We start from the raw sequence: 22,550 nt of genomic DNA on the forward strand, positions 1-22,550 counted from the left end.
ACCACTGGTGCTGAAGCACATCCACTGAGCACCTTCTGACTGGTCTTGTCTTTCCCAGCCAAACACAATGGCAGTTAAACTTCAACAGAAGCATACCTTCCTACCTAGAAAAGCCAGGACCTGAGCTGGAGTGTATACAGGCTCTATGGTGTATCCACTGGGAAAGGGGGTTGGAAAGGTTCTAATCCTGTGTGTAAATCTGCACAGACTTCAGGCTACAACCTGAAAAGGCAGACTTAAGCCAACATAGGTGCTGACAAGAGAACTGGAGTTGGCTCCCAGAGCACACAGGTGAGCTCTGGATTTCCTCTGAGTTACACAGTATGGATGGGCGGCAAGCAACCCAGCAGAGGCCAGGAGAAATAGATCGAGATCTATGGCCCACATACCAACACCATGGCACAGCCTAGAACAGGAAGAGTTCACGACAGAACATGAACAGTAGCAGAGACAGTGCATGCATGCAGTGAAGAGACACATGTGGGGGCAGAAAGCAGGAGAAGCGGAGCCTCGGCAAAACCTCAGACATTTATCTTCAAAAGCGAGTTGGGGACAAAGAAGCCCATACTTGACTATATAAAGACAGCTTAAACTCAGGGAGTACTGAAGCCAGCTTACAAGAAAATAGGTGAGACTCTTTTATAGGCAGATGCTTTATGAAAGAGCATAAAGCGATGGCCAGCAAGGACAAGAGACGATGCTGGGGTCCAGCATCATCAGCGAAATTGTACATTTTACAAGTTCCAGTCATGGTTCTTGCGGGGAACCATTGTCCACCCACATGGTATTGCTTCCATATGAATGTATGTATGTATACATGTATATATTATGTATGCCTGTATGCTATGTATGCCTGTATATATATATGTGTGTTATGTATGTATACACGTATGTACATATGTATGTTATGCATATAGGCATATATATACACTAACATATATTACACATAATTTTAGGAAAATATAAAATAATATAATTTCTTGAGACATTATCAACCAACCTTGGTGTTATCTGCCCTTTGTCACTGCTCCTTCTGTACTGATTTCCCTACTCTCTCCCCACCCATAGCCCATTCCATTTTAAGTCTCAGTATCCTCTGGAGTCTAAAAGCATGGCCCATGCATCTGCAAGAAGGTGTAGCCATCCCCCTATGGCTCAGCGCTCCTCTTGTTCTGTGGCACACTGGTCAACACACAAAGCTACCAAGTGAAAGTCTGATGCTGGGGACAGACCAGTAGTCACTTCCCTAAACCTCTTTAGCAGGCACCTGCCAAAGGGTCTGAGCATCATGAGTGCTGGCCAGCACTCACAGCTATCATTCCTCAGAGGGACAGATGAGGGGGTGATAATTGGGAAGAGCTGTTTGAACCTCGGCCATGCTCTCCATTCTGAGAGCAGCAAAGGGACAGGCCGTGTAGTGGTGGGGCTGGAGCTGCAGCCAACCTGTAGTTGACATGGACTATGAGCAAAGGCAAGCAGAGCTAAATGTATAGGAAATGATTCTGCAGACTGTGGGGTGGGTAGAATAGCTGGTTGGTTCAGGATTACATACAAGGGAGTTAATGACTCGATCAAAGTCTTGGAAAGGAACTTCTGCTTTGCATTCACTGTGGCACACGGAAAGCAACCTTCAAGGGAGCTGGCTGTAACCTCTCACATCCTTTTTCTCTAGCCAAGACATTAAAAAGACAAAAGGTACTGGTGGTGGATTAATATGCAAAGATAATCTTGACCCCCCACAAATACAAAGCACCAGAAGCCACCACTTTTGCCCTGCTACCTGCCAGGCTGCCCAACAGGCATCAAAAGGAGCTTCCAGATCATTCCTACTTCTTTTATACCCAGAAGCTGTGAGGTTGGGAACTCATTCAACATTGCCAGGCTGTTTTCCAATATAACAGATGAGAAAATTAATAAGGAAGTACTTCTGTGTATCAAGTGCCAACGTCACTGGTCTTGAATTTGCCTCTAAACCCCACAACCACCGGAGAGAGCTGGCAACCCAATTCTACACAGGAGAAAGCAGGGAGACTGGCAATGTTCAGGCAGAGTTTGACCAATGGGATCTCTAGGATGGATGGATGGCTGGTACTCCTTCCCCAAGGCCTGTACACATGAGACAGCTGCCTACTGGGTACAGTATATTATAGCCACATGGAATCTTGAAAGCCACATAGCCCAGTCCCCTCTTTGAACAACTTAAACAAATGCACGCTCCAAAGTTGGCCAAAGCTCAGGTCTGAGCCTGGGGTCTCTTGGTCTAGAAAGTGTGCTTTCTCTTGGTGCTTCACAGGGACTCCAGACTGAGAGAGCCAGACCACAGCGCTGTGTCCAAATAGTCACAGAAGACCCAGACAAAGAAAAGAGCATGGTTACTGGTCATTTTCCAGCCCATCACGATAAATCCGAGATTCTGACTGTCCTGTCTTATCATGGTGTCACTAAGCACTACAAGTTCTGTGCTGCAGAAGAGGGAGAGAAACATGACTGCCTCGGTGAGGGATTAAACCCATATCACCCTGAAAATATATGACTCTGATGGATTACATTCTGTCAGCTCACGATGGCCTGTCAGAGGAACCATGGCGAAAATAAAGAATAAAAATCGTCCAGAGTTGTTTCCCCATGATCCAAATTAGAAAATGCTACTCAAGATGATTTATGCAGAAGGTTTTCCCTTCTTCACAGAGAATCTGTCAAGCATTGCAGCAGCACCAGAGAACAACAACACAATTCAAATTGAGGGAGAAGGCCAAAGAGTGCAGAAGCCTGGCGCCAGCCATGGGGCTTCATGTACTTCCATGAAGGACAGCCCTTGGAAGGCCTGCTCATGGACAATGCAGCTCTGAAGACCCCTAGGGTGGCCCAGGAGCCATGGGACTGTCATATGGAGGACCTTTCACACTGCCACACCTCACTCAGCAGGATGTCACAGCCACCTGGCTTTGGCCAAGCAGAAGGACGTCTGCTATGTTGGATGATGTTGGATCATTGAGTGTTTGAGTAAGTTTTCTCTACCATGCCACAAGGACAAGGTGAGGCTAGCCAGCCAGACTGATTCTTGGGATGGAAAGGGCACATAAGGAAAGTTCCCAAGCCTTCATCAACCTCTTGCTATGTGTATTGTGCAATGGCATCCATTTCGGCTTTTCTTCATTGACATTTAGGGACAGCCTGTTACCTAGCTTAAACTAGTTAAAAACCATGAGGTTTCTTCCTGGAACTCCCTGTACCTCCTCTCCAGAATATAAGAGCTTGCTCCTTGGGACCTAGTACAAAGCTGCACCTTCCAGAAGCACCTCCCACCTCTGACCCAGGAGCCATCTTTCTCTAGTCCCTCAGCTGCCCATCCATGCGTGTCACTAGGCATCTGAGCTGATGTCTGAAGACAGCTCTTCATGACCAGTGTGTAAGTCTGTCTTGTCAGGCAATTCCTTGGGTGCACATCTACGAAGTGGTGCTCTGGGTTGTACCAGGCCCTGGGCCTACCTCGCCCATTTGTTCTGACTCAGGAAAGTCTGTAACCAAAAATCCCTTCCAATGTTTTTAGAATTATGGCCTAGTGAGAACACAGATATGTAAAACTCTAAGGAAACTGTGATAGTTGTCCTGAGAACTGCCCTTCCAAGTGAGAGTGTGTCTTTCCTGCAGAAAAGGCTTCCCATGAATCCATGAACCACATAGTCTGAACAAAAGCAGAGCTGCCGGGTCCACACCTTGTATTCCCGGTCAGAGCAGGACCCTGTCAGTGGGCTCATAGAGACAACGGGGCCAGACCTAGGCCCCCAAATACCATGCCCCATTCACCTCCAGTGGTGATGTGACATTTCTTCATGGCTTCTCCCAGATGGCCCACAACATGGTTGGGTCCTTCCTCCCTAGGACCAAAGCTGACTTCATCTCAAACATGGGCTTCTGGTGTTTCTGTTTGCTGGTCAGTTTCTTCACCACTGATCCCTTGTTTTGTCCTCTACTCATCCTGCAACAGGTCCTGGGGATCAGATTAGACACCCCTGAGTTCTAACTGGTGTCTGCAATTGGTTTGGGACTGATTTAAAAAAAAAAAATCTAGTTCCACCTTCCCCTGTCATGTGCATCTACGTAAACTGCATGATCCACCTGAACTCCGGCTTACTCATACCCTGGTATCGGTGACAGCATATGGGGATGTTATGCACGGAGAAAGATGGGGGACGGACTAGAGAATACATTTGCCTCTGCCTGGACATGGTTAAGAAGTGCCGTTACTGCTTTTATAAATGTACCTGATTTTATCATAATGGTTTTCTACCCACATTTTCCCAACCTTAGCTGGTAGTAAATTCCAAAAACCTACGTGAGAAGTTATGCTGAGTAGAAATCACTTCTGAAAATTATCCCCAAACCCAAAATGGATTAAGCTGTGTCGTTGCCTGCAGTGACTCATTCAATAAGATGTGCGCATACCAACAGCCACTATTTTAGGTAAATGTGACTGAATCCCTTGCCTTCAAGTTCAGTGAGGGGGAAGGGAGAAAGAAAAGAGGGGAGGAAAAGAAGGGAGAGCAGAAGGGAGGGAAGCAGAGAGAAATAAGCAATTGCAAGATAGCAGGAGCATGTACAGGTGACAAGGCTGCTTGCAGGAGCGTGTACCAATGAACAATGGCGGCAATCATAACAAACAGTCTGTGCCAACTCATGCCAATTTTCACAGGCACTGGCAACCTGGACCCCCTGATGCCACTCTTGAGTCTTGGACCTACTGCTGCTGAGTGGTCTCCAGTACTCTGAGCAGTACTCACAGCCTTAAAGCCTTCACTTAACAATCAGCCCTGGTCTGAGTCATCATTTTAACACAATCAGCAATTCTCTTTAATTCTTCCACCCACAGGAAGCTGCCTTTACCAGCTGAGTAATTCCAAGGCAGGACAAATGGTCAGGCCCATCTTGGAGACCAGAAAAGGGGCCTCTTTTGCTGCTGGCAGCAGACAATCTGGGCCAGCTCCATGGGCCTTTAGACCTGGGCCTTTAAGGGTCAGCATTCACCTACATAGGGATCCATCCCTGTAGGTATAGCAGGCAGCTGAAATGTGACCTGAGCCATGGCTCTGAGGCTCACAGTCCCCATCTAACAATGGGAAGAACACAGCTCCAACTAGCAGAAGAATGGACAAGCAGAAAGCATCCCTGCAAAAAAAAAAAAAAAAAAACAAAACAAAAAACAAAAAAACAAAAAACAAAAAACCTGTATGAGCTTTGTTGGGGCAGAGAAGACAGCATGAAGGCAACAGAGAAACATCTGAGGTCATCTCTCAGAGTCGCCTATCCCAGAAGCCTGGGAGGAGAATTCTAGGACTGCAGCGGCTGGGAGGGATGGAGAATGGGAAAGGTGCATACCTGTGCTGTCTTCTATACAGGGAGGGCTCACTGCTCCAGCCTGACTAGCAGGGCAACTTTCTCAGATGAAGAGAGACTCCTTGGGTCATTGGGGGAATAACAGATCCAGGCATGAGCATGGGGTGGGCATAAGATGAAGGAGCACTTCAAATTAGGCGAGTCACTAGGTGAAGGTTGGTCAGAAGGTAGGAGAGGCCCCCCTCATACCCCAGCAAGGGCTTGCTTGCCCACCTCTCTCCATCTAACACACACTGGGAAGCCAAGAAGAACGACAAGAAAGCTCTTGTCAGATGCTGGGGAGCAGTAGCTGCCAAAGAGCAAACCCAAACCACTTTGCATAAACCAAGTGCTTTACACGCAGCTATCAATACGCTATGAGTCTGGAGAATGACAGCCTTACTCTTGGCGGTGGGATTAAGTGTGATTTAAAAGTGACTTTTCCTTATCTTTTGAAAATGAACGCATGCTATTTCTGCAGAGGTTAGGGGATGCTGTCACAAGAAGAAAGGCAATGCCATTCCAGGGTGGGTGGCCAGGAGCTGGATTAAGATGAGATACAGTGGCCAGGCCTGTGCCTTACAGCAATGGGGTGGTAGGGGACAGATTGGCACTGGCAAAGGCAACAGGAAAATCAGTTAGAGAAAACAAAGCCCAACACCGCATACAATGGAAGTCGGGAGAAAATGCTGAGAAGGAAAAAGGATTAAAACAACAGCGGTCTGGACCAGCTCCTGGCAGGCAGGTGGGGCCGTGGAGACAAACACTGGGCCAGCACAGTGTGAAGTGAAAATATTCACATAAATGTCACGTATTATTACTGGTGCCACCGCGGCTTCTAATCGAGTTAAGCTCGGGTGATGAAGCTTTCTCTGACTAGCACTTGACAAGGCCATTGCTGTGTGTCTGCCACTGTGGCCCTTCTGTTCCCTCTGGTCCCAGATGACACTCCATAGACAGACAAGGTGAAAATCGTGTTAGGGACACTTGGAGGAAGAAGGACCCACTTCCTGGGCTGGCTTGCACCTTTGGAGGTTGAACAGAAAAGTCAAGCTTATGAGAGACTGACTCACCCAGAAAAGTCCTCTAGCGATCCAGTTTAATATTGGAAAAGCCATGCTGTTAGGACATCAAGAGTCCCCTATACTATGAAGTTGACAATTAGGGACAAGCAGCAGTTTCCTAACTTGAGACAAAAGGTAAGAAGAAGAAAAAAAAAGGATTAAAAAAAAGGCAGTTGCTTCTTCCACCTTATCATGACCTTATTAGTCTTTGGGGGTCTTGGCCACATAGCACCTCCTGTCTCCTGTCAACCCAGTGCTCCCTCAAAACAAACAAACAAACAAACAAACAAAACCAGAGAGAAATGAGGCAGCACAGGGGTGGTTTGAGATGGCAAGCTTTGGAGTGAAAGGCCCTCCCTGTACCATTCCTCTGCCCATACGGAATTGTCCCAAGTCATATTCTGAAGGCAGAAGGTGATGGCTGAAAACAGCATTGCAGGTTCCTATCCCCCCTGCCCTTGCTACCTCTCAGGACTGACCCTTTCCTTCAACATCTCAGAGAGGGGCTGGGAGTCTCGAGTGAAAGAAAGTACTGTTTTGTACTCAAACAACAAGGAGGAGATAGAGACAGACACGGAAGTGGGCAGACACCAACAGAGTGGGCAGAGAGACAGATACGCAGGCGCGCAGGCCAGCAGACACAGAGGCCCACAATGTCTCTCCAGACTCTGATAGAAACTCTATTTTCTAGCCCATCTGACCTTGAGATGAACCTTGAGAATGAACCAAAGTTCAGAATGAGGCCATGGAGGGGCCTAGAAGGGGTTGCTCCTTAGCTGGGCCTGAAGAGGCAGGGCAGCCTAGTCAGAGGTACATGGGGCAAGAGCTGGACTCAGAAAAGGAGACAAAGGAAAAGGTCACAGAGCCCAAGAGGGGTCTGGCAGGTTCCACCATGAAGGGCAAGCGCTGCCCAACCCAGAGGCTCCCTTTGCCCACTGCCCTGTTTCCAGTGTAGGTTCTGCTCTGCCTACCTAGCTCTACCCCGGAGCTGCTGCTGTGAAGAGGATAGGATGAAGGTTGCTCTCTAGTTGATGCGCATCTTGTATCCCTCAGTTCTGTCACCTCATCCTTTGGGCCCCCACAGTTCTGGGGGGGCACTCAGAGCGAGCACACGCTCGATCATACAAGGCACTGATCAGAACAGCATGACCAGATCTAGTCACAGTTTAATACCCAGTGTTACCCAGGGGCTTTAAACTCATAAATCCTAGAATTGGAAGAAAATCTCCAAGTTCCAGGCAGCAGCAAAAATGCTCCCTTGGCCCAGAAGACCAGACCTGCGAAGGGGTAGGTCCAAGGGGTACAGACCTAGTTACCTGATCCAACTTCCTTTCAGGTAGACAGAACTAGAGTACATGGCATGGGACACACAATAGCCTATAGCTCCTACACATGGCTTCTGGTATTTCTAGAAAAGGAGAGGCCAGATTGAGTGTGAAACTTCCTGTACATTTTAAGTGACAGGGCCTGCTGACCACATGCTTGAGAGTCTCTTCTTCATCAGTTAGTTGGCATACCCTCCTTTATGCACCTCCTACCTCCCAAGTGCTCCTGAGAGGGGCTCTAGTAACTAGGACCCAAGTACAGAAAGCCTGGTTACACAGAAACCCCACACCTCCAGAGCAGCTCCAATGCTCCAGCTCCTAACACATCCCCTCAGTCATTGCTGTGGATACTGACACAAATCACTGGACAGATAATCAGGGGAAAAAACCAAAGTTTATTATAACTGCGGAGTTGTTTTTTTTTTTCCTTGCCCTGTGCTCTTTTTTGACCAATATTATCACCTTCATCATCTTCATTTTAAATTTCATACTGTGAAAGTCTCAGAGTGCCAGATGGAAGGAAATGAAACAACATAATGAGATGAAGAGCGACTTAAAAATTAAAAGAGAACGAATCATAGACCCAGCTAGAGTGTGCCTGCTCCCTCTGCAAAGAGGGAGCACCCAGCTGGAGGACTGCAGATGCTGGCAGGGGCCAGTGATAGCTCCATGGTTACCCAGGGAGCCTTCTCCACGAAGCCATGACCAGAGAGATGTGCAGCTATTTGCACTCCTAGACTCACATCCATAGACTTTTGAACTGAGGACCCCTGCATCCTCCTGCTACATGGCAGCTGCTTACTGAGAGTCCTGGGCTACCTCAGAGCAGGGCTGTGGGCTGGTTTAATTGATCCTCCTGGTTGGGGGATACACTTCAGCGAGGAGGCTGAGGCGGGCAGGGAGAAAGGGAGGGAGGGAAGGACAGAGGTTAGGGAGGAAGGGAGAGAGAGTGGAGAGGGGAGGGGAGAGGAGGGCAGAGGAGAAAAGGAAGAATGAGTGAGCCTATTCAGGGTTTTTATACCTTCATGAAGGAGGAAATAAGTTTATGGTCCACGTTCAGGGCTTCTAGGAGATTCGCAGACAAGTCGGGTACCTTATTTTGTAGCACAATAGTGAAATCACAGCACCTGGAGAATGTCGGATGCGAACTGCACATCTTTTCTTTCAGTGGATGTTCTAGAGCTGCAAATAGAAGCAAGGGGCTCTCCTTGTGTTTATAGAGTGCCAGGCTCCATTCCAAAACAAGACCACCCTCAACAGAGGGAACAGAGCACAGGGCAAACTAATGAGATGAAGCAGATGGTGTGTGCATGTGCGTGTGCCTGTGTGTGTATATTGCTGCTTACATTAAATAGGTTCTATTTTTGTCTTTCTTGTAAATAAAGTTCAGCTATATCCCTTAAACCCACCATAATCAAAATATAGTACAGGGAGGTTCTGTAGACTATAGGCACTTGAGTTAAACAGACTGGGACTCTAGTCGAGTTCTGCCCATGGTAGCTGCATGACTTTGGGGAAGTTATTTAATGGATCCAAGCCTCAGTCTCTCGTCATGCATGTGGCCTATGTCCCTGTGTGAAAGCATCAAGAACAACAATGCGGCTCATCCAGGCTGTCTGGGGTCCCCAGTGCCACTTGCCTGCTTCCCTCACAGCAAGCCGCCCTTCTGCTGCTCTCTGGTTCAAAGACAACACTCTCTTTGAGAGCTCCAAGTCCACTCTCCCAGATTCCCTAGCCATGAGAGCCAATACAAGAGGCTCTGTTCATTGCCCCTCCTGATACCAAGAGGAAGGAGCTTGACAGCCAGGCCTGATCACTGTGGTATTAAAAAGGCAATATCAAACTCATTAAAATACAAAAGGCCACGGAGAATGACCAAGGGAAGAAGAGAGAGAAGGCGCAGATGAGAATATTAAACCTTATCTCCTAACAACTCCAAGACAGAAACAAGGGAAGAGGATATTATGAATACATTTCTACCAATGAACTTTTAAACTTTAAAAATCAACAGATTCCCAAGGGACAGGGTAGTGGTGGTATTGATATAAAAATCTCCAAAGCTGATTTAAGAAGGAATTTTAAAAGTTAAACACAGAATGACATAGAGCACAACAATTTCACTCCTAGCTATCTGTCCAGGAGAAATGAAGACTTCTCTATCCAAGGCCTGTGTGTAAACACTCCCAGCAACATCATCCATAACAGACCAAAGGGGGACACAGACTCACTGACTATCAACTGATAAGTGGGCGGGTGAAGCATGCCATAGCTACACCGTGGAACTCAGGTTAGTAACTAAAGGGACGGAAAGGCTGACCACAACATGAGAAGCCCTATGGCCAACGTTCTGAAGAAAGGGGCTGATGATAAACCACCAAGCATCAGTTGAGCCCATTTGTCAGGACTGTCCAGAGAGGGCAAATCTATAAAGACTAAAAGTAGATCAATGACTGCTGCGGCTGGGAGCTGATCGGGAGAAGAGGAGAGAGGCCACTGACAGGACTCTTTAGGGAGGCGGGAGTGAAACTCAAAATTGATGTAACCGTGGTTTAAAGCCTTTCTGTGAACACGCTGGAACCAATGAGTTGTACCCTGTAAGTGATGTGCAGTGTAACATGCTAAGTATGTCCCGACGGAGAAAGCCACTCTTTAAAAAATAAAAGAGATGACTATTGACCCACTCTCCATCTATTATAGTTGCCTGTTTTCTTCAACAGACATCCAACGTACAATCACATGCTGCGCAATGGTCCATGAGGTCATTCAGAGTTTGGGCCGCAGAGGATCCCTGTGGACCCCTCTCCAGGTTCCAGCTGGATCTATTTAATGCAATGACTTTTATTATCATCAAACACAACTGTAACAGCCATCACTGGAATAAAGACAACTGCATGTGGAAACATATTACCCTCTGTGAAGTACAGTGTGCAGGCACCTTTTGGATTAGCATGAGAAGTGGAATATGAATCTGTTGGCAGTAAAGCTATCAACTTGGCTGTAGTGGATTGCTCAAGAATGGGCCCCTGCAGGATCATAGATTTGAATGCTTGGTCATAAGGGAGTGGTGCTACTTCACAGGGATTAGAAGGTGTGGCCTTGTTGGAATGGGTGTGACCTTATGGGTTAATGAAAGTATGTCACGGTAGGTGGCTTTCAGGTTTCAAATGCTCAAGCTAGCCCCAGGATCTCTTCTTTCTTCCTGCTGCCTGCAGATCTGGATGTAGAACTCGCTACCTCTCCAGCACCAGGTCTGCCTACATACCACCACGTTCCCCACCATGAAAATAGACTGAACCTCTGAAACAATAAGCCAGCCCCACTGAAATGTTTTCTTTCATAAGCTTTGCCGTGGTCACAGTGTTTCTTCACAGCGATAGATACTGACTAAGACAATGGCACTGCTGGCCTTATGCCCTGGGGATCTAAGACTGCAATCAAAGCTGCCACTGAGCAGACTTGACTTCCCATGAAAAGGGCCATCAGTGATGAGCTGAGGTCTAACCTTCAGCAGGATAAGAGTTAAATCCAGTGCTTGTGACATAGGCAGGCATAGTATTGGTCAGGTTGGCACCACTGGCTGGCCTTCAGAGGGCCAGAAACAAAAGTAACAATCAACATGAGCCTGAAGGATCTAAGGGGGCTGCAGACATGGCCCATGCCTGTCCCAGTGTACCTTCTCTTCATGGTGCATGAACAGCCTACTGAGCAGAGGTCTACGGATTGTCATACCATCCTCCCTTCATACCCTGGAGGCAGCCAGACCCAGAGCTGCACATCCACTGGTGCCACACTCTCACCTGAGGCCTGCAACCAGGGACACTACCTCTCAGAGGTCAGCTGCATCTTAAGAATTGGGAGGACGGTCCTCACTCCTCACAGAACTGGACAAAAGGACAGGCAGAAACAAAGGCAAGTTCCCTAGTCAGCAGTACAGCTGCTGTAGCTCTGTCTCCACTGGAAGGTCTGTAACCCATGTCCTAGTGACTAGAACATACGCCAGCTCAGCTGAGAGTACCTGCTTTCTCTTGTCAGCTCAGCTTCCTGAACAATGGAGAAAATAACTCAAAGAGGCTTAAAGACAAAGACAGGATAGGAGGCTAACGGTGAGCAGCTGTCACTGCTGCTACTACAATGCCCCCCCCCCCCCCGCCGCCGCTGCCATATGCTCCATCCTTTACCTCACTCACAAACCCTTTCTGGCACCTCTGCTGCTGATATCTCTAGATGGACAGTCCTGTGGGGTGGCAGGCGCTAAGCCTGGAGTTGACTGCCCAATTCTTGGTAGTTGCACTTAGCTCTGGAGATAATCTCCTTAAGCCTTCAGTGACCAGGGGAATGCAAATCTAGACCATGGCTCTGCCACTATGTGGTTCCTAGCTCCAGATCGACTTTTGATTCTAATCTGCACTGAGGGCCTTGACTGGATGGAAGTGCTCAAAACCATGATGGAAGCTCAGAGCATTCTTACTGAAGAGTCACTGAAACCTGAAACCCAGTGAAACATGGGAAAGCCACATGAAAGATGAAAGGCTTATTCTTGCCATGGTGGTCTGGTTCTATCACTTCTGGGCCTGTGGTGAAACAGGGCATCGTGATGGGGAGGCAGGAAGATCCTCAGAGCAACTGGAAAGCAGAGAAATTGGCAGGAAGGGCCAGAGGCAACAGATGTCCCTGTAGGCAATGCACCAATCCCCGTTAGGAGGGGGACTCTGAACCCAAACTGGATGCTTCAACTACCTGCCAATCAAGCTTTCTATTCTCCTCTCTTCCTTCCTTCCTTCCTTCCTTCCTTCCTTCCTTCCTTCCTTCCTTCCTTCCTTCCTTCCTTTCTTCTTTCTTGATTTCTTAATTTCTTTCTTTTTTTTTTTTCCTGGGCAGTAAAAAGGAGAAAATGAAGCATCTCTTTGAGCTTAAGCTCTGAGAGACTTGGCTTTCTCTCAACTGTTAGCACATCTGGCCTTGTAACAGCTGCCTCTTTCTGTTCCCTGTGGCTAATGTCCTGACGCAGGTTACCTTTAGGATGAGTTCACGGTGAGCAGTGCTAGTGTGCACCTGTCATTCTCTAAGTGGCTTTTATTTCCATTGACATCTTGTCCTCACAGTGATCTCAAGGAGCTCTTCTTTCTCTTATTATTACTAAGGAAGAACCAGGCTCACGGTTTAAGTGACCCTTCTCAATGGAGACAGTAAATAAGTCAGTAAATTGCTGCTAGAGCCTGGGTCTGTAACCAGACCTAATTCTCTAGATTCTTCTGGAAGCACAGAGTATGAATGTTCCAAAGAGGTGTTCTGAGATGGTGAGATCTCGTGAGACTCTGGATTACTGCCTATAGTGGCTCTCTCCTGCTGCTGGGAGCAAAGTCTTAGCAAGTGTGCCAGACAAAGGAACACGAGAACACAGGGAGTTCAGCAAACAGAACAAGAGGATGGGTAGATGGCGTGACGTGAAGAGTCTGGGTGCTTGTGTTTAAGAATGAGAAAGAGCAAGACAAGGTAGGACAGCAGGGGACAAGCTGGGGTTCTGCACTAAGCTGAGGAATCACCTGAGGATGGTGGTGGCTGTTAAGACAGAAAAATCATGAGCATGTTCAGGGTGACACGCCCTGCGTGTGTGTAACACCTTTGTTCTCTAATTGGCTGTCACAACAGCCCACACTGATGCATTCTATTATTAGCCCACTCTTCGAAACTGACTCCTAATGACTTGTGGTTACACCATGGATTATTGCATCCCTCAACTCACATCAGAAAAGAGTCTATTTGCAGCAGATGGTGATTAGCAGAGACCCACAACTGGCCAAAGGGTAGAGACTATGAGACTGCAAAACACTCAATCCTAAATGGGGTATCTACATCACACCCATCTCCTCCAGAGGCTCAGAGGTTATTACAGAAGAGGGAACCGAAAGAGTGGGAGAGCCAGAAGTGGCAAATGACAATAAGAACAGTGTCTTGTAGATACAGTGGGACAGCTGTATGTATGAACCCACAGTAGTTGGGATAACATGAACAAGACCTGAGCAAGTCCAAGCAGGATCAAATCCCAACATGGAGGGGAGAGGTAGACACAAAGTCCCACCCCTAGCTGAGGACCTATTGTCAATTAGAAGCTTCTGGGAGAAGGAAAGTTAGTTTTCTTTAAAAGTGTAGACCTTTTTATCTCTAAGTGGAACCACAGATCTCTAGAGGAAAATCACCTATCCAAGAATATGTGTGTTAGGTCCAAAGTGCATTCCCTATCCCATCCCCCTACCTTCACACCCCCACCCCCATCCCCTACCCTGACACCCAAACGGCAATGCTGGTGACAAAAGGACTCTGATCTAGTAAACAGGAGGATTGTTATTGGGTAAACAGAAGTGTAAATTCAGCATTTCTCTGCAGATCTCAATAAGACAAACTTCTGTTTTCTAGGTCCCTCCTTTAATCTCCAAAAGGACATCTAGTTCCTAGTTATTCTGAACAGCCTGCATCAGAGCAAAGGCCCCCAACCTGCTGACTGTCATATAGATACATATATAGTGGTTCTCTCCGCCCATCTCATCCCCCACCTAGAGATAGCCTTGGCAGTCTGATTCCCAGTAAACCTTTCTTCTATCCATGGAGTAGTCCCCTTTGGTGGTTTCACAGTGCCCCATGCCCTCTATTACAAGGTAGATAGCAAAACTGGACTTAAAGAGTTTAAGAAAAAAAAAAGATGCACAGTTCTGTGGGCAGGGAAGACAGGTGGGTGGTTCTTAGGAGTCTTGGAGGAGTTACTAAGATCATAGCACATTGAAATTCTTAAAGAACTGTGTCTTTAAAGACTATGAGAGTTTGAGGTACAGCTCAGTTGTACAGAGATTGTCTAGCTTATGTGAGGCAATGAGGTTCAGTCCCAAAAGATGAAAAAAAGAAGTTTAATAAATAAAGTATATGGAATGGAAGAAGAGAGAAAGAGAGAGAGAAAAAGAGAAAGCTAAGGAGCCAGACTAGACATGAATCCAAGCGGACTAGGGTTGCTGATATGACTATCTCTATAGAGTCCAGGGCAGTGATGAGTTCCCTGAATTGAGAGGCAAAGAACTTGTAAGAGCAAATAGTTATCTTGATACAAAAACAATGAACTTAAACCTTCACCTTGCACCTCTACTATAACCATCAACTCAAAATGTACTGCAGAGCTACAAGCAAAACCCAAACCATAAAACCTAACAAAGCACAGAGAGTGTCTGTGGACATCCCTAGGTTCAACAAAACCTAACATCTGACTCATAAATCCGAAACTGATAAACTCACTTCATCAAAATTAAAAAATGTTGCTCTTGGAATAGAGGGAGATAAACCACACAGGAATTGAACACTTGCATATCATATAAATTTACAGATGGAAAATAAATACAAGGCAGAGGGAAAAAAATGAAACATATTGACCCCACTTTGTGTGGGAATGGCATCATGGCACATAGAGGGGAGAGGGATTGCCCTGGTATAAGCAGAGACAAATGTCTAGGCTTTACATTGTGTCACTATATATTGACACACAACATTAAAGGGACCAGCTCTGCAGGCATTGCTGCCCATTCACCAGTTGACTAGCAATTTAGATCCACCAACGTATCTTGTCAGTTTAATATTATAGTTTTATTAACATTAGTTTGGTAACTTGGCATGTGTGTGATTTAGACAAATGATTTCACAAATAGAAGGCCCCTAAGCATAGGATTCTGGAGTTTCTTATATGATACACATGTGAATCTTTTTTATTATAGAACTAGTCATACAGATAGTAAATATAAAAAACAAACAAACAAACAAACAAACAAACAAAAAAACATTGGTTGCCAAACCTTTGCCACAGGAAAGCTGGCCACAGAAAGCCAACTGTCCCCAGCCTTTCAGATGGTCTGAATAGGGCAGGGGACTATGTGCCCCAAGCGAGATTACCTCTCCCCAAGGCCATAAGAACAGCAGAGAAGAAAGCAGACAGAACTCTTAGTCTATAGCCCTCGTAAATATGGAATCTTAGATCTCATTCAAGCCCATCTGACCTTGGTTACCAGGCACAGGACTGGAGCAGAAGCATGGGACACCATGGTATGACCCCAACATCTTAGAAACTGAAAAAAGCAAAGCAAAGCAAAACAAACAAACAAACAAACAAACAACATGATGGGCAAATCTTTAGGAGCCTCATTCATGGGCACAGTTCCCTTGATGGCCTTGGCATTAGAACCAGTCCCTGTGTAGCTGGCTCTGCAGTCTCCCTGAAGGTCCTTGGTTGAACACACACCTTCTGTCCTCCTCTGTCTATCCTGGAAGAGAGCATCTTGGGCTAGCTCAGAAGGAACAACAATTTACTGAGAAAGGGCCCAACATCTCGTCTAATTAGTCCAAAGAGGCTGTGTAGGGCTCTGACGGAGAAATGATGAAAAGCTGGGTGGAAAAATGTTCTGAAATATGCCACTGCTTTGGAAAGAAGAGGGCAAACTCATTGTGCATGGAACACGTTATTCTCCAAAGATAAGGCTTATCCTGTGATAGTCCAAAGACAGTGATTTTCTTCACGGGAACTAAAATAACTTAACTCCAATTAGTCCCAATAGCAATAACTGCTTTTGTCTATAGAAACTTGAACCAGCCTTGACTGTGAAAGTTGCCATGGAAACAGCATGTTTTAGAAGGTGACATGATCAACGACACAGGGAAATAACTGTCTTTGAGGCCTCTAGGACTGAGATAGCCTGGGGAAACTGACTGTTCTAGGGTGGAGGTGGAGGGCAGAAGAGCTAATGCTGAACCCCAAGAGGTAGTCTCCAAAGATTTACCCACTGGAGAGCATGCCATCTTCTATGGGCTAGCATGGGACTTAGCCCTGTTCTCAGACAAATGCAAACAAAAAAGAGGCTGGGTGTATTTCAGAGAAATACAGGCTAGGTGGGGGACACCAGAGGACATACTGCATAGTGACTGCTGGGACCCAGTAGATCTCAGAAATAAAATGAGGTGGCAAGGGCAATGCCAGAGGAGAGCCATAGGACAGTGTCAGGCACCATGGATGGGGTCCTTCCATCTCCCTGGGGGCTTTGGCCACTTGCACAAGAGGACAAAGGGAACAGAGTTGAAGAACAGGTTCCAACAGCCTGTCCATGAGTACAACAGAAATGAAAGACTTCCAGGGTCAGCTTCAGAGAGGTAGCTCAACTGTATTCTGGGTGAATGAAGGGCTATATAGTTTTGGGGAAGGGATCAGCAATTTCTAGGGCTTTTATCATTGGCTAGAGATTAGGGTACTAAAAAATGCCTCATTTGCATGGGAAGGCATTCCAGGAATTCCAGGTGCTTGCTGGACAGGCTGTTGTCCAGAAAAAAGAAGTTGAACCTACAATGCTGGCATTCTATAGGTAGAGGGTGGGGATCTCGAGCTCCCCAGACAAGGTCAGGGAAGGGCAAGCCCTGATGGTAAAGGGAGTCCTCTGTTTTACACTGAATTCAGAAGAGCTATCCTGACTCCAAGGTTGGTTATTTTCTCTGGTAATTCTACCTGGACATGGTAGACTGTGACCTTAATTTGCAGGGTTTTCCCACACATGGGACCTAAACTTAGGAATAATGCTGAGCAGGATAGCAGAAGTAAAGGTGCCCTGCGGGATGAGGTGGTGGGACACTAGGAAAAGAGAGAAGCAAGGCAGAGTGCTCACCAGCGGATGCAGACTGCATACAGACAGCTGACAGTACAATATTAGCACTGGAAGGCTCAGATAGTAGAATTTGCAAGGGTTTTGGGCCAGCCTGGGATACATTATAAAATCTTACCTCAAAAAATTAAGTAAGTAAGTAAGTATGTAAGTAAATAGAGCCATCCAGTGTAATGTTAGTGACGAGAGGAACCCTATAAACACCCGCGCCCTGTGCAGCCAGTTCCAGACACCCTAAGCCTTGCTCTGGGGACCTGAGAGGGACTCAGCACTGAACAGACTTGACTGAATGAAGACTCCAAAGTTGTCCTGGAGAACAAGCTCACCTAAAACACAAGGTGGCCAGCATGGGAGAACAAGTTACTTCAGCAGCAGGCTCCCTCTGGTGAGCTTCTCTGCACAGGTTTCCTGAATTCATTCTAGGACCCACATTGTTTTCAAATTCTCATGTTCAAAGGCTCCAGAGAACCAGCAGCCCACTGAGTGCCCCCAGAGCCCAGGCACACTAAAGGTATCTTGGATGTTGGTGAAAAACAAGTTGAAATGGGCAAGAGTTGTGTTCAAATCTTTCCCAGACAAAGCAAGCAAACCCAAACATACACTAGACAATGATGACAGGGGTAAAGGACCATGGTAGTACTTTGAAAACTAAACATAGCTTGGAAATGCAATATAACTTGTATCTCTGACAAGTAATAAAGCCTGCTGTGTAGTACACACACTGGAAAATTCTAAAGAAAACTATTACCTGTGATACCCGCCCCCCATGGCTTCAGTTTTACATATTTCCAGTCACATACACAGGTATATGCATTATTCATGTCAGCTAATTTTTATGATGCTGGCATCTTATTTCAAATGTCATTTTGTATCCCTCCTATCACAGGTATGTTCAAAGCTGAACCCTAAGCTGGAACTTGATGTTGATGCTTCCCTGTGGTCCCAATTCTGAGAAACAAGTGGCAATTCCCTCAGGCTCTGAGGTAGTGGTTTTCAACCTTCCAAATGCTACAACCCTTTCATATAGTTCTTCATGTTGTAACCATAAAATTATTTGATTGCTGCTTCATAACGGTAATTTGCTGATGCTAGGAATCATAATGTAAATATCTTATTTGTTGCCAAGGACCAGCCTTTACTTGGAGAACAGTTCAAGGTATTTGGGAGCAGCAAAGAAATGACTTGAGGTCAATCATGGGTACAAACTGACAACCTTGTGTTCTGCTTAAGATGGTTCTCCAAAAAGCTTTATAGATACCGATACCACTTGGCTCTGCAGTCTGCTCCAGACAGCTTTCTGCTTGAGACAGCTCTCTGGTAAAGATAGCTTTCTCCTGCTAGAAACAAATTTTCAAAGCTCTATGGATAGTTCATGGGTTTTCTGACCAAAGTCAGAAAAGCTGCTAGAAAAAAACATTCTAAAAGAGCTGTGTTCACTCTCCAAGCAGTTCTCTCTGGGTAGCTCTCTCTTGCAGACCAAAGCCCAGTCTTTTTATTTACATATCAATTCAGTCATTTACTCCAGGTACCCTTTTGATTATCCCAGGAATCAGCATCCTTAACCCCTTGATTCCTTGAAAAGAACAGCAAGTATAATTTTTAAACATTTCAAATGAATTCAGAGATATCCTGGCCTTTGTAAGTACAGACAGTAAGCTAGCTAGGTGAAATCCTGTCCTGAGATTACCATTCCTACCATGTCTGGACCTAAATTCACATGTCCCAGGCTGATCTTAAACTCAGGAATCTGCCTGTATTTGTTATCTTTCTGACAACCTGGCTGCCTTTGTTCTGTTAGGTCCATGAAGCTCTTCACACCATTCATATTGCATCCTTATATTTTGCATTCTTGAACTCATGTTATCAGAGCTCTTTCCCACAGCCTTAAGGACTGTTCTAAAGGTCACAGCATTTACATTTTGCTAAGGACATTAGACATACCCTCACCTCCTGAACTCCTGCTGTCTCTGATTATTATGGAGTTATTAACTGTGGCAGAGAAGACAGTTCCCTAAAGAAGAACATAAAATAAACAAGCAAGTCTTATGCCTAGCAACTGTTAACACTTGTGGAGGCCCAAGTCCTGCTAGCTCTGTTCCAGGAGCAGGGATCATGTCATACTGCCTCTTGTGCATGGACATGCAGGACTTGACTATTTGTGACTCCAAAGGGGTCTTGACCCACACAGGTTTGGAACTGCTGCTCTATGAGAACATGTGTGACGCCTACTGCCGGGGATAGGGGAATGCACGGCATAGGTAAAGTAGCAACAGAACAGAAAGTCCATTACAATGCCCAGAAGTCAGGAGAATACATAGCCTAACATTATAAATTCTGTAAAAGCACAATTTTCTTAATAGCTATCTAACAGTTGACTAATAGATGTCAGACATTTTAGTTGTTTTCATATTATAAGTAACATATAAGCATCCTGATGTCCAGGACTTGATCAGAGTTTCAAATACTTTTATGAGAATTGATTAACAGGAGGGAATTGCTCTCTAGCTCCAAGCCTTCAAGGCTATGTGTTAGATGTGGATGGGTGGCCTTGTGGTAAGGCAAGAAGGTGTGTTTATCTACATGGAAAACTGAGCATCCATGTAGAACATTGAAAGGTAAGGGGACAAGGTGACCTGAGGCCCTGGAGAGAAAGCGTTGTCTCATTCTCAGGCAAAGAAACCACTGTATCCTCCCAAAATACCCTGGATGTCCATGAGCCACATCTACCCAGAGGGGAAAAAAAAGAGAGTGGAAATAGGAGTGAGCTCTAACCAGTGTCCTCAAAGTTGTCCTCATGTGGCTCCATGCCAGGCCCAGGAGCTATGAAGTAAGGGAAATGCCAAAGATCCACACTTTTGAACAAACAGCTAAACCATACTTGTTAGACAGCATGTGTACTGCACAAACTCTTGCTATCCATATGGTGTTGAATGAGTGCTATATTGTGGGGTTGTACACTACTTCCCGCTCCTCCATCATCTTCTAAGCATCTTCTACCTCCTGATGTTTGCATCCCTGCACTAGAATCTACCACGGTATAGCAGGAGGAACAGAGACCCATCTCACACACACTGCTGAGTCCACAGCACCAGAGTGGCAGCTTCAGTAAACACTGCAGAAGAGTGAACAGCTACCTAAGGCAACTTCTACAACAGGGCATGCTATTCCCTTCTCTCAACTTCTGTTACTGCCGGCCAAATGGTGTGTCTGTCCTCTCATAACGAGGGAATCCCACGTACCTAGTTCAAGTCTTATTATGGGGCAGATAATCACTTCTTTATTAGTAAGATAAGGATATGTGAGTCACCTGAGACCACTGGGTTCAGGAAACCCAGTTTCTATGCATACTACCAATCTAATCTGTCCCATAACATTCATGTGTGCTGAACACCATAAATACATCCATCACAATAGGCAGCCAAGTAAGCTGGGAACCCCAAAGAGTTTATATCAGTAGACCCAGTTTAGAGTTGGCAAGAGTTCTCTGATTCTGTGGGCTGGGGGGGGGGCCGCTTGGCCTCTAGAAGCTTCTGTACCCCTGTCTATATAGAGCTAATATTATAAACCATCCCAAGAGCGTTAACTTTGGTGAAGATTAAAGACCATCAGCAGGAAGAAACTAGGTTGGGTGTGGGGGAGGGCGTGAGAGCAGAAGCCTCACCTCACCTTAGCCTCCCGGGCATGCAGGGAGTGGGAATTCCACACACCTGCAAATGTGCACTCCTGTGCTCTGAGATGGTGCACTGAGATTAAGACTCCAGACCAAACACAGAACCAGCAACAACAGAAGAGGCTTGGCTGGCATCTAAAGTCCAGACTCGCAGGCTTTAGGGGCTCAAGAGATTGATGTCAGCTCAGGTAGCTATGAACAGTAGACAGCACATTAGCATGACAAAAATTCATATTTTAAATCCCTGTTGTGGTACCGAGTGCCATCTCTTCTCTAAACTTCATCAGTCAGCTGCTAGGATGGAAAATGAGAGCACCAAGCTGAGTGAGTGCAGGAGGCCAGGACAGACCTCTGAGAGGTGGCTAAGCAGGCACACAGACAGCCCTCCCTGATATCTCTAGGTATAACCTGATGCCCAGCACACCTTCTGCCTATTAGTGATTGCTATGGAAAAAATGGCCACCAGCTTAATGACTTAAAATCATATATATATATATATATATATATATATATATATATATGTGTGTGTGTGTGTGTGTGTGTGTGTGTGTGTGTGTGTGCATGTATGTATGTATGTAAATATATATGTATATATACACACATATATACATATATACATATACATACATATATACACATGCATACATGCACACACACATATGCCATCTTATGGTTCCAGAGGTCTGCAAAGGAACCCAGAGGTGATGTTTCTTCTCTACACCCTTAGGCAAAGATTTGCCTTCTTAACTCTGCAGCTTCTGGGAGCCATCTATATTCTTGGGTTGAGGGTCTAGTCCCATGTGTTTTCATTCCTATCCCTTCTGACACACCCTATGTCCTCTCTCCCCCTTAAAATGATCCCTATAGTCAGTTTGGGCACACCTTGACAATCTATTGTTTCCAGTGCATCCTTCATTTGATACACCTGCAAAATCCAGTCTCCCACAGAAGTGGCATAGCCAAGGGCTCTGAGATTATAGTGTTTGAATCTTGGGAGTCAGTAACATTATTGTGCCTCCCACACTTATTGAGCATTTGCCTCTGATACCTGGGAATATGGGAAGAATAAAGAAGATGCATGGAGGTGAGTGACAGAATGATGGGGGAGGTTAGCACACAGAGGACACAGAAGAAGGAAGCATCTTAGGAGACCAGCAAAGTCCATGGCAGGGAAGTTACCTGGAGTAGTCCTGAGCACAAGGGAGAAATGCTCAAGACCAGCAGATGTGGCACACATGCATGGTACATGGGGCCAGTTCACACATGATTCTACTGTAGCATCAGAGAGTCTGCAACTCCCATACATGTGGGCGCGCACACGCGCATACACACACATACACACACACACACACACACACACGGGGGGGTGGGGGAGTAATAGGGACAGAGAGACAGAGTGAGACTGAGAAAGAGACAGACAGAGTGAGAGCAAGAGAACATG

General features: G+C 46.0%; 1 protein-coding gene and 1 pseudogene across 3 annotated transcripts in view; both read right to left on the minus strand.

Moving 5' to 3' along the window:
* Trappc9 (trafficking protein particle complex 9) overlaps positions 1 to 22,550 on the minus strand; it is a 481,588-nt gene that overhangs the window by 111,858 nt on the left and 347,180 nt on the right. The window lies entirely within an intron of this gene.
* Positions 18,812 to 18,878, minus strand: LOC115029437 (annotated as a pseudogene).

This window comes from Mus caroli, chromosome 15 (assembly GCF_900094665.2).
Source record: "Mus caroli chromosome 15, CAROLI_EIJ_v1.1, whole genome shotgun sequence".
Taxonomy (NCBI): domain Eukaryota; kingdom Metazoa; phylum Chordata; class Mammalia; order Rodentia; family Muridae; genus Mus; species Mus caroli.